The sequence below is a fragment of the Aplidium turbinatum genome, chromosome 11 (genome assembly GCF_918807975.1).
Source record: "Aplidium turbinatum chromosome 11, kaAplTurb1.1, whole genome shotgun sequence".
Taxonomy (NCBI): Eukaryota; Metazoa; Chordata; class Ascidiacea; order Aplousobranchia; family Polyclinidae; genus Aplidium; species Aplidium turbinatum.
In genome coordinates, this window is record NC_137482.1 from 1,763,636 (window position 1) to 1,776,002 (window position 12,367).

Below are 12,367 nucleotides of genomic sequence, written 5' to 3' on the forward strand. Positions count from 1 at the left end.
CGGTTCTTTTATGACATCAAACAAAACCACAAGTGACATTCTTTCAACGAAACTTTATACTTTTTACTCTCTGGCGCCACCACACGACACCAAACACGGTTAAACATTTTCCACAATCCTATTTATGACGTCACAATGCAATTATTTTGAATATGTCAAATTAATCATCACAGTGTCATAATTGAATAACTAAACCACACGATAAGCGTCAATAGGTTATACATCAACGTTGCGTTTATTTTACATTGCAAATATTTGCACAAACAAAAATACAGTACCTACTAACCTTGAGTTTACCTTGATCAAAAAAAAACTGACACTTACGTGTTGGTCTTATGTTGCGTGACGTGATTACTGTACTACTATGTAACTAGATTATACTAAGCCAACAATTTTTGGAAAAGATAAACCTATATGCTGCCAGTAGCACAATAACTCAAACAACATTTTATCAAATTATTAACAGAATAAATCAATTATCCAACCAAGAACACTTTGGGACACTGCACGACACCGGGTAGCCTACACCAGCAAGATTGATGGGTTATGATAATTTAAAAGCCAACAAAAAAACACAGCAGAGAAAGGATTAAATTACAATAAATACTTTCGCTTTCTGAGCATGGGATCCTGGTTAGACTCTCGCCGCAAGCTGATTGTTGGTCAACATCGCTCTCCTCTACCCTGGGTGTAATGAATTGGGTGGGTTTAGTTGCTGAATGAAAGGCTGCCGTGGGAAAGAAACTGGCCACCTCTACTTAGTGCAGACAGCCAAGTACAATGAAACTCTTATTGTATTTTGTGATGATGCTTAGATTCAAGTAAGGGAAACTACCTTCACCTTACACAGTAAACTACAATACCATCCGCACAGTATGTAAAAAACAAGCTTGTATTATCCTCATACTTTATTGCAGCACAATCAGTCTTTGTCCAATTTCAAAATTTGAATTACCACCGAAGTTTTTCTATAAAAACTATGTCATATAATAAGTTATAGAAAAATTTTTCACTTAAGTATTTATAATTCTGATTGCAACAGCTTCAATTGTTGGCCCTACTCGATCGTGATAATCAGTGGTGTCATGTCACCACTGCAGCACTTTGTTGTATACCGATGTCCATTTCTAATGCAACAAATACAACTTACAAGTTAGAAAACCGGAAAAAAATAATATTTAAACTGACACTAATCATACATTAATGCAATCTGTAGGTCTTCAGTCCAGTGAATATTTGTAAATGCTATGTACCGTTCATCGCCAAATATTAGAACGACTAATTTTGTACTACCTTCGTGCTACCGATAGGCTACTTAATACTGTATATTTCTCTGTGACCATCATCTAACACCTTGTCTCAATTTTCGTTATTGATTTATTCATTGTGTTCTCTATCCTATGTCGATTATTCGTAGTGATCTTTTAAATTTCGTAACTAACTGTTATCGCAATTTTAGTACTTCTATTAGAATCTGGGGTATCTGCTTGACTCGAAGACCCATGGTCTTTTCGCAGATTTCCGTTACTGGAAATTCCTTTTTTATTGCTGTATTTATTGTAGGCTAGTATATTTACTTACAACGAAATAAAATCAATCAATCAATCAATCCAAACCGTTCATTAAGTTAACGAACTTAATTTTTTTTCTACCTTCAGTTCGAAGGCCACTGGCCTCGGACGAATTTGAATGGACTTTTTAAATTGTGTGCCAGTGCCTTACATACAGTAGACAAGATGACGCATGCGATTTTCCCGACTTTTTCATTTGTTCCCTGATTATGCTTACACCTTTATAACATTTAAACATATTTGTAACAGAATCTATCTACTGACTTGACTTCATTGAAACCAGATATTCGTTTTTCCTATTCACACAGCGAACATTCTACTACCCTTTTTCACATAATGTCCGTTCAATTTACTACCTTACAATAATTACTGAGACAACTACAGCATGCTTTAACTCTGCCTGGAACAATTTGTGCTTTTCCAAAATGCCTTTTTGTATTTCCTCCACACCCACGCGTCCACGCTAACAGCTTGACAGCGGAGAAAGGCGAATCTTTCTGACCAAACAAACGACTTGAACAAGCAAACAACGCCGCTCCTTCTGTCAACCGGAAATTTATTGTGCATAGCTGTCAAGTCACGTGACATCTGGTCACTTTTCTTCTTCAGTCAATAAAAGTAGAGTCTTAAAAAAAATTTATTGCGAACATTTTTTAGCTTTTCTTTCTTTGAGATTGGACGTAGTTTTGAGTCTAAAAAGTAGGCAACAGAAGTGGTAGGAAGACAGATAAAAGCTTTAGACGCTTGCGTCGAATACGTTTGGTTTCTGTTTTGGAATTTAGCCTACTTCACATTGGTTTCAAAGCGACCACGCCTTAGTCCATGTTTGTCATAAAAGCCTTATCTTTTTCAGTGCTCCAAACCTTTATAATGGAAAACTTCAAAAGTGCAATTGTATTTTTTCCTCAACCGAAAAACTTCATTCATGCCACGTTCCAATTGAGTGGCCACTAGGCCTATCTTTATTCAAAATAGCAATTTTTTAAGCATATACAATGTTCACGGTGAAAAGGCTTAATTTGAGTTTCCTCAATAACATTTGTTGCTCAGACAATGCTAGAGATATGTCCCTCTTAATGCTTTGGATCGGCTAGATAGAAAATCATTTTGTTTTTAGTAATTTTCCCGAATTGTTCCAACTAATGCAATTTTACATAAACCCAAGCAATCAACTTTCATTACGTCTCGCTCTACCAATAAGTTATCCAGCTTTTTAGCTTGGTAAAGTGTTGTAACATTCTATGTTCTAATTCTGGGTATTCTTTTCGGAAATTACTCATCTTGTTTAATTTGGTGTATAGAGTAGACAAGTGATGTTTCAAAATTTACGACCTCAGCATTTAGTTTATCAATGCGCATCGACAAGAATGTTTTACCTAAAGATGGACCCAGGCTTTCTGATTTTCCGCAATCTTCAAAAACTAGCTCAACAAAACAACACAGAGACAATGTTACAACTGTGTAAGTCCTGGACAACACCCATCAAGAGGGAACTATTTTTTTTGTAACTTATTACAGGCTTCTGCCTCGTGGTTAAAGATTTAGATAAAATAAGCGTGATTACAAATAAGTCAACCAACTACTATACATACCTATGTCACAATGAAAACGCTGTGAACCTCACAAGTTAAATACCAAATCCCCCCAAGAACAAAGATTCGAACAATGTTACGCAACCGTATTTCTGGGTGTTTTTTTTTTTGTAATTTAATTCTGTTGGAAAATTCTATTGTAGCATAATCCCACTGCAGTTTCGACGCATTCTCGCAGGTTATTAACTTGAGCTTGAGAGATAAACTTATTACCTGAAGAGGCCGCGTGTGTCTGCGACCTTTAGCGGGTATTACTGTGACAAGATCTCCGGAAAGTTAAAAAATGTCACGCAGTCATAAAAACAAATTCATACAAAAAAAGTGAAAATTTTAAGGATTATGGCAGAATATTGATTTCTCTTCTAAAGATGTAGGCTACTCCATCAACAATAAAATACGATCTTTATTCAGCAATAAAGTTGCATTGTGACTAATAAAGTCGTTTCTACAAGTTAAAGTTATGAAGTAAGGTTTACTTAAAGCTGAAGGATATTAGGCTACTGGGAACAAAAAAATAAATTCTTGAAAGTAAGTTAAAAGAACACATTTTGTGACAATTTCTTTCATCAAAACAAAAAATGGGAAAATGTTGCACTTTTGGCTTTTTTATTCTCAAAAAATCCTTGAATTTACAAATTCACAAAACTATGAACTGAGTACATACACAAAGCATTAAAAAAATTGGACGAATTTAAAACCCTTAAAAACTCTTCCATATCTTTTCTGCTCTCACTAAGAAAACTGCCAAACGCTTGTTCGTCTCGAAAACATGAAACTGAATATCACAGATATTAAACGTGTTGAGATTCTGAAAGGCTGACCCACTTGCACATCTCTAGGAACAAATCGGTGCTTAATCTAATAATAGAAACAGGTATAAGGAACTGGCCACCCTACTTTTCTTGGTGCCCAAGGCTTAACAAGATGAGAAACTTATTTTCTCGTTCTCCGACGCTTGGATTGAAGTATGGGACTTGCATTTACCTTTTACAGGTGCAATTAATTTTATGTTTTGTTTTACGAAGAGATTGCGACTAAAATTGGTGGACAAAATAGGGCAGACTTGGCAGAACAACATAGGCTACGTACATAAAATAGAATAAATACTTTTTTAGTTGATTGTATCTTGCTTCTGTCTTAATTTCTTTGTATCTCTGTTTCTATTACCATGAAAAACAAGTACAATTGTTGTTGGTTAAATGGACATCGAAATAACATTGAATTCCGTTTTCAACTTGACGATTTTTACATCGTTTCAACGTGGCTAGATGGTTGTTGCTAGTTTGCTAGACAAAGTCGCTAAAACTATAAACTACGAACGTTTTCGGCCATACTCAAGTTAACCCTTCTCAAGTAACGAAAATAACTGATTTTACAATAACATCCACATTGAAAATAACTGATCTATACAATGTAGATGTTATTGTGAAATCAGTTATTTTCGTTACTTGAGAAGGGCTAACTTGAGTATGGCCGAAAACGTTCGTAGTTTATAGTTTTCTGTTCACTCAAATATGATGTTAAATGCCGTGTGGTTGCTTGGTTTTATCTGTCTATGGTTAAAGAAAGTCACCTCTCTACCAAAATTGTATTAACGTCGCTAAACGTTTCAACAGTGTAAAAATAGTTACTCTGCTGGCTTTGATACTAAACTTTTGAACCAACAGAACGCCTTTCGTCCACTTCAATCATAAAGTGAAGAAATATTCACCTAGCCTATAAACGTAACTGAAGTCATTCACAAATATTTGACAACATAGAAAAAAAGTACTAAAAGCAGATGGTACGCAAACAAATACATTAAGTTGTTGGAGAGCTATGTCACTAAAATTCATTGAAAACACTTTAAACAACTCAGATTGACGGTTAATGTTGAAACTTTGAACCTAATTCCACTTCTGACGAGTTCCTGTAATGTGAATTTGTAGTCTGGAATTTACGAACTACACTTTAGGCAAACAAGTGTTTCTAGAAAGTTCTGAGAAATGGTTTATTTTTTATTCTTACGTCATAATTGTGGTCATACAAACTTCTCGGGTCGAGGGGTTAACTTTTGTTCCCCCCTAGGTTGATGTTTCTTGGACTACATCGAAGTCTACTAGAGAGCAGCTAGTCTTCGGTCTTACCATCCAACCAACGCAAACCTTTTTGATTCAATGATGCAACTAACAACGATGATATTGCATGCGGTCTGTCCTGCTAGCACAGGGCTACTCAACTGGCGGACCGCGATCTGAATCCGGACCTTCTGGGTGTTGAAGGTGGACCTTGAGCTTTTGAAAGAATAACCTCATTGCCACGTTTCAGGGCTTCTTTAAACAGATTTCTACTGGGAGGAAGCAATTTTTACTGTGATTATCCTACTTTCTGGGGGGCTTCGACTACCAGATTCTCCAATACTTTCTCAGAAATGCCATTCGAGTTACATTTTTTCTAAAAAGTGGTTTGGTACGGATAATTTACCTTTCGTGGTTGCGTGGGAAATAACTTATTTACCGGACTGCTAAACATATTCACTTTGTCAAACTGGACCTTTGTTAAGATTAGTTGAGTAATCTTGTGCTAGCAGAACAAATATTGCAATTTTTAATTGCGGTTTTAGACGCAGACAGTAGGCTATTTTGTCCTGAAAGTAACTTACGCTCAACCCTTCGGAAGCTGCAGAAACAGATCCAAAATTGTGGAAGTTCCACATAAAGTTCATCAATAAGGGCAACACAGTCCAAAAAGTAAATATAGGCTATATAGTATTTCTCTTGCAATGTCCGTACAAACATTTCTTTGAACCGATAACGATTCTTCCAGCGATGATATTTCGGACGACTGCAATTTTTAACTAACTTAGTTATTATTTTGTTTCAAACCAAAAATTCTTGGTCATACTTTTTTCCGAATTTTATTTTTGGTAAAGAAATTTTTTCGATTTATTTCAGAATACAATTAATTTGATTCGTTGAAAGCTAGAACCTCAGTAAGCGTGAATTTAAAGAGCGTGGTTATTCTTTAATGATTTGCTGATTGTTAGGAGTCGCAGATTCTAAAATAAATGCAGTTTGAAAATTTTGTTCTAATTTATTATGCCAGTGACAAGGTGTTTTGACCGTGCCAAATCCCTGAATTCATTTCGATCTTGAACGCGCTTTAACGTTCGCGTTTTGTCGCTTCTACCTTTAGTCAGATCCAGTGTTCCCTCTAAGGTGCGCAACTGAGCAAATGCGCAGTACCACCAGACTATTTGCGCAGTAAAATCTCATTCTTGCGCACTTGCAATTTCCAAATTTAAAAGTAAAATGATCTTCAACATTATTTTTGGACAGAACGCTTCTGCGCTTATCGCATTTATACCGTGTGCTGATGCACATGAGCATGCAGTACCCTTTTGTTACAATCCTTTGTCTTTGTCAAGTCTATCATTACAGCATCGGAAACAGCTGATCATGAATCAGCTACCATCGAAGATTCAGCAATAAATATAGATAAAGTGTATAAACATCGGAAAACCACGAAAACAAGAAGAAACTATTTGAAGTAAATGTGTAATTTGTTCGCTTTTTATCAAATTTTTTCTAGACCAGTGGTTTCCAAACTCGGTTCACAAAGTTGGTAATTCATTTTAACTCTGCATTAAAATGCTTATGCTCACTAAATTAAATATTTGCTCAGCGTAAAATTTTCTTAGAGGGAACACTGGCCAGATCATTTTTGCTGTGTTTGGTTATGTTCTGGCAAGTAACATTGATCGCTTTGATGGTCAGAAATGAGACAAGAAACTGAACTGATGGACTCGAGTTCATCATGAGGAACTAAAACCCGAAGTTGAGCCATGGATCAAAGAACAATTCCAGGTTTATCTTGAATTTGTAAATATAAATAAACTTAAAATATGGAACAATGAAAGAAAGAGAAAATGTCCCAATGAGCAGGTTACTGTGCAACTAACGTATTGGAAGATGACAGGCCGCAAACCAGAACCTTTATCTGCGTTTCTGCTCTGTTAGACTTCTATAGAATAAACTGTAGATTCGAAAATGTATCTATTGTGTTGAAACGAAGCTTTATTTAAACATCAAACCTTTTATTAGGGCTAGATGCTCTTTTAGTGTTGCGTAAAAGAAGTCACAACCCTGTGACGCGACAATGCACATAACCTTTAAGACATGCCTCACATTTGTTGAGTTTGGTTTAACAAGAATTGAACGTCTAAGAATGTAGGGCCAACGTCAAGCATTGATTCTAACATCAACAAACTAGATATTACAAATTTGAAACTGGATTTGTATTGATAAAAACAAACCGACAGCATCCTCTCTTTGCCGAGTTCATGTATTATTTAGCTTCTATTGTTGTGATAGAACGGCCCACCTGTGACGTCATGACTACCTACCTAGACTATGTTAGAAAGCTGTTGTTGAAAGTTGTTTAAAAACCCTTTTTGGAAACAGTTTGGCCATTTTGGAAGCCTTGTAACAATAAACATTTTGTAACTAAATAAGCTTTCGATTATTTATTTGAATTTTTTAGTATTTGATTCGACTTTTGGTTATTCTAATACCTCTTCACAAAGCTTCTTAAACCACGTCAAGTTACAAAAAATGTAAGTGATAAAACATTTAGTTTAACAGGACGAGTACCCAGTATATTAACATTACATCGCTTTCATGTTTATTAACAATAATTTATCATAAAAGTAATTGCAGCTTGGTCGCAATCTAAACAACCACAAACATTGGTCCCACCTGCGCTATTGAGGTGCCACCTGAGTGTTGGCATCAAGTTTCATTTTGTCAATTCGGATTCTTTCGACCGTTCTTGCATCTGCATGATGACATTAATTAACGTAATTATTCACGGTAGTTGGTAACACTTCAACACTAGTACAACAGGTGGATGTGAAGAGGCGATTCTTGTTTTAATTAACACATTTTTTGAAATATAAGAACTTGGCTGAACGGAGACAAGTGTTCAGCTCACTATTCGATGACCGTGGCTTCACCTAGTAACCTTATGCGTGGTTGAGATGTTTAACTACTGTTCAGTTCAGTTCAGTTCAGTTGTTTTTTTATTTCTGACCATCATATCAACACAATACACATCAACATAGCAAAGGTCAAGAAAAAGGTAGAAGCGACAAAACGCGAACGTTAAAACGTGCTTGTGATCGAAGTAAGTTATTGAGTTGAAAAAAATTTGGCACGGTCGCAACACCTTCAGAAAAATTTAAGATATAAAGGGAAAATTAAAAAAATAAAAAATGTTACAAAACAAATAAACATATAGCCTATAGGCTATAACTTTATTAGCCTACATAACTTTAGCTGATATATTGAAGATTTGTATGGACAGTTGCTATGAAGATCGGCCATGGTGCGTTATCAAGAGTGCTGATGGTCGTAAGGGGAACACGTCTTGATGCGTTTAGCTCATAGCAAAGAGCAAGGCAGGCAAAGAAAACCCCACAAAGAAATCCTACCACGGGCAAAGCCATTTCAAGCGCAACGCACCAGGCCTTGCACGACTCACAAAATAGATAGGCTATAACTTGACGACATGAAACAATGACAAAAAAACAAACTAGCAAAAAACTAACATCATCATCTTGCGGAAATTCAATTATACCCAGGGAAGTTATGTCTTAAAGATATCAAGCGTGCTTTGATAAAAGTTGCGTTGATAAAGCGATAATTTTAGACCCCAGTCAGCTAAACTCGCCACTTCCACACCGATCCAACGTTAGCTAACGTTGTATTAATGCAAAAATGACAGGCATCGCCAGCTGGGATGTAGTAGTGGTATGTCCCAGTAATATGATAAATTTGGGTTACCGTATGTTTTACACGTTAAACCATATTAAAGTGACAAAAAATATCCAATTTGGCATATTACGTTAAAAAAAAAAAAAAAAAAAAAAAATAGATAAACAATCAGACAATAGCATGACGATCCAGTCCAAGATATTGAAATAAAACAACTGGCCACCGCTTCACCGAAAGATGGAGATTGGTCAAAAAGGATGGAAAAACTTCTGCAGACTCTGTAGAACTTCTGTGGACAAAAAAAACACAAGAACCAGAAGGCCAGTAGGAGTACTTACAATCTTACTATTTTGCTAATAAATCTACACACATTGGCTTATCATTGCTGGGCAAAAAAAAAAAAAAAAAAAAAAAAAAAAAAAAAATATATATATATGTATATATATATATCTTTTAAATCAAAAATATATTTATATATATCTATATATATATATATTTTTATATATCTTTTATATATTAGTATGTTTGGTGCATGATGTAATACTTAGATGGGATTATTTCAAGGAAGATTTAGCTTGTTTATTTTTGATTTAAAGCCTTTTACAGTTTTACATTCATTTCTTATAGTAGGGGGAAGCTTGTTCCAAACTATTGGCCCCATGTACCGTATTGATTGTTTGCAAGTGTTAATTCGGCAATATATCGGAATATAAGGAGAATTACTTCTTGTTGTTAGGCTACTTGATTGTTTACACATAAGTATATCATTGAATGTTGTGGGAAGCAGCTTTTTTGAATATTTAAACATAAAAGTTGCAATCTCTGTAGTTTTCATGTGGTTAATTGATTTTAAATTATTGAGTTCCATTACACCTTTTATGCTTTCTCTGCGGTCAATGTCAAATACAGTACGAAGAAAGTTATTGCATGTACGTTGTAGCTTTTGCAATATAGTTTTGTTTTCATGACACCACGTTGAGATGCAATATAATATCTGACTCTCAACTAGAGAATGGTAAATGGAGAGAAGTGCTTGTTTGTTTAGGAAAGGCTTAATTTTTTTTGTCACGCAGAGTGTTGATCTTATTTTTTGAAGCAAGATTTCCATATGAGATTTCCATGACAAATGCTCGTTTACAATTATTCCCAGAAACTTTATTGAGGCAACTTGTTCTATGTTGCTTTTTCGAATATTCAAGGGTGGGTGGTATGATAGTGTCTTGCTTCCTTGACTTGAAAATAATATATGTTTGGTTTTGGTGACATTTAGAGACAATCGATTTGTTGATAGCCATTGATCTATGCATACAAGTTCTTGATTTGCCGTATCATATACCGTAGAAACGGTTTTATTTTTATATATAATGGTGGTGTCATCTGCAAACATAATTGCAGTTCCGTGTTGAAGGCAGTTAGGAAAGTCATTTACATAAATCAGGAATAGAAGAGGGCCTAAGATAGACCCTTGTGGGACACCCAAAGATATGTTGTTAACATTAGAAGATAGTGTGCCATTGAAGACCACTCTTTGTTTTCTATTACTCAGGTAACTCATGAACCAATCATAGGCCACGCCTCTTATTCCGAAATGATATAATTTAGCTAGCAATATTTTATGGTCAATGGTGTCAAATGCTTTAGATAAATCAAGAAAGATTCCTAATGCAGGGTGGTTGTCATTGAGTATACTAGTGATACTATCTATTAGCATTGAAGCAGCATGGCTTGTGGAATGATTTTTTCTGAAACCAAATTGATTGTTATAGAAAAATTTATGTCTAATTAAAAACGAGTATAATCTGTTGTACATGAGTCTTTCTAATATCTTTGAAAAAACAGGTAGTAGGCTGACTGGTCTGTAGTTGTTTGAATCTTTGCAGCTACCCTTTTTAAAGATAGGTATCACCTTCCCCAACTTAAATGAATTTATGAATTTTCCACTCGTTAAAGATAAGTTAAATATATGAGTTAAAGCATGCAGTATGTTGTTTGGGGTTGACTTTACAACTATGGATGGTATTTCATCGATGCCACTGCTAGTTTTTGCTGGCATTGCATGAATAATATTGCTTATTTCATTTAAAGTAGTTTGATAAATATAAATTGTCTCAGTTGTCTCAGTCTCTGTTGTAATTATAGGCTATGCCATAGGCTACATACATAGGCCTACTGCTACAACCAACAAAGTAGACCTAAAGCTTGCTAGAGTTTGCATCAATAGGTTTGTCTGCAGGTAGGCTACTGATACACTCCTTTGAGACCTGACTATAACATTTGTACCAGGGCAGTAGCTCACTAACGCAACAATCGAGTGCAGACTAATGCTATTGTTGTTGCACAGTAGATGTTTGTGTAGATCTTAACTATGCCAAACAGGAAGGATATACAGAACGGGCGCCTATATGCTTTGCAGCTGCCTGCATTTTTGCAAAATATTACGCCGTTCAATTTCCACAATCTGGTAATGGCAGTTTAATGGCTTAGGCTCAGTACACCTGATGCAAAGCCGTCTTGGAAGTTATCAAAACAGCTCACACCAAGGGAGCATTTAGACTTTAAAGTAAAGGGGCCTTTTCAAGTAGAGTAAATTTTTACTTTGTGTAAAGCTGCTGTGCTGGAAGCAAATATAGGATATAGTGCACAGCCACACTTCCCTTAGGTTAAGAATTTGATTACACTTTGATGAATCCATGATTCAAAACACTGTTAAGTGTTCGAATCCGAGTAAGTTACTCACCTTTGCTTTACAATGCCTCATCATATGCTGATAAATGGGAAATGTTTTCGTCTAAAACACGTCCACATCCTTTGGAAGTGACGTCTGACACCTGACTGAATCGGCTTCTATAATATTTTCAATTGTCACTGTGCTTGCATTTTCATGCAGTGACATCACAACAGCTACTGGGGAGGCAACAGATCGCTCGCGTTGACTGTGACGTGAGTTTCCATATGCCTAGTGGCAGTCTTTCACAATTCTATTTACATCTTTGAATTCTTCCTCAATAAAGAAGATGCTGCCTCGCCTAATTGATTACTTTATTGTTTTGGCTTGATTGGACCAATTTTCTGTGATCCTGTTGCGATTTGAAAGATTAAGATTTAGCTTTCCAATGGTGACCCCAGAAGGACACCAGATCTCTGTCGGCCATTTTCCAAGCTAAGTGACTGCATGAATAAGATATTTTCATGAAAAGCCTCAGTAGAATAACAACTAAATGCCTGGTGAACAGCCTTATTCAATTTTTAGCCTCAGCAGAAGTTGTAAATGATGGACGCCTTCATTGTTGAGCAGACAATAGATGTTGGTTGAAGCGAGTCGAGTCTACGGACGAAACGTCGAAAATTAAACTGATTTTACTTTCACCATTTTGTGATAAAGTTCGGGTCTCCAGCAACAACTGTGGCAGGCCTCAGAAAGGGCACCCGGCTGGGAAACATTTGCACCAAA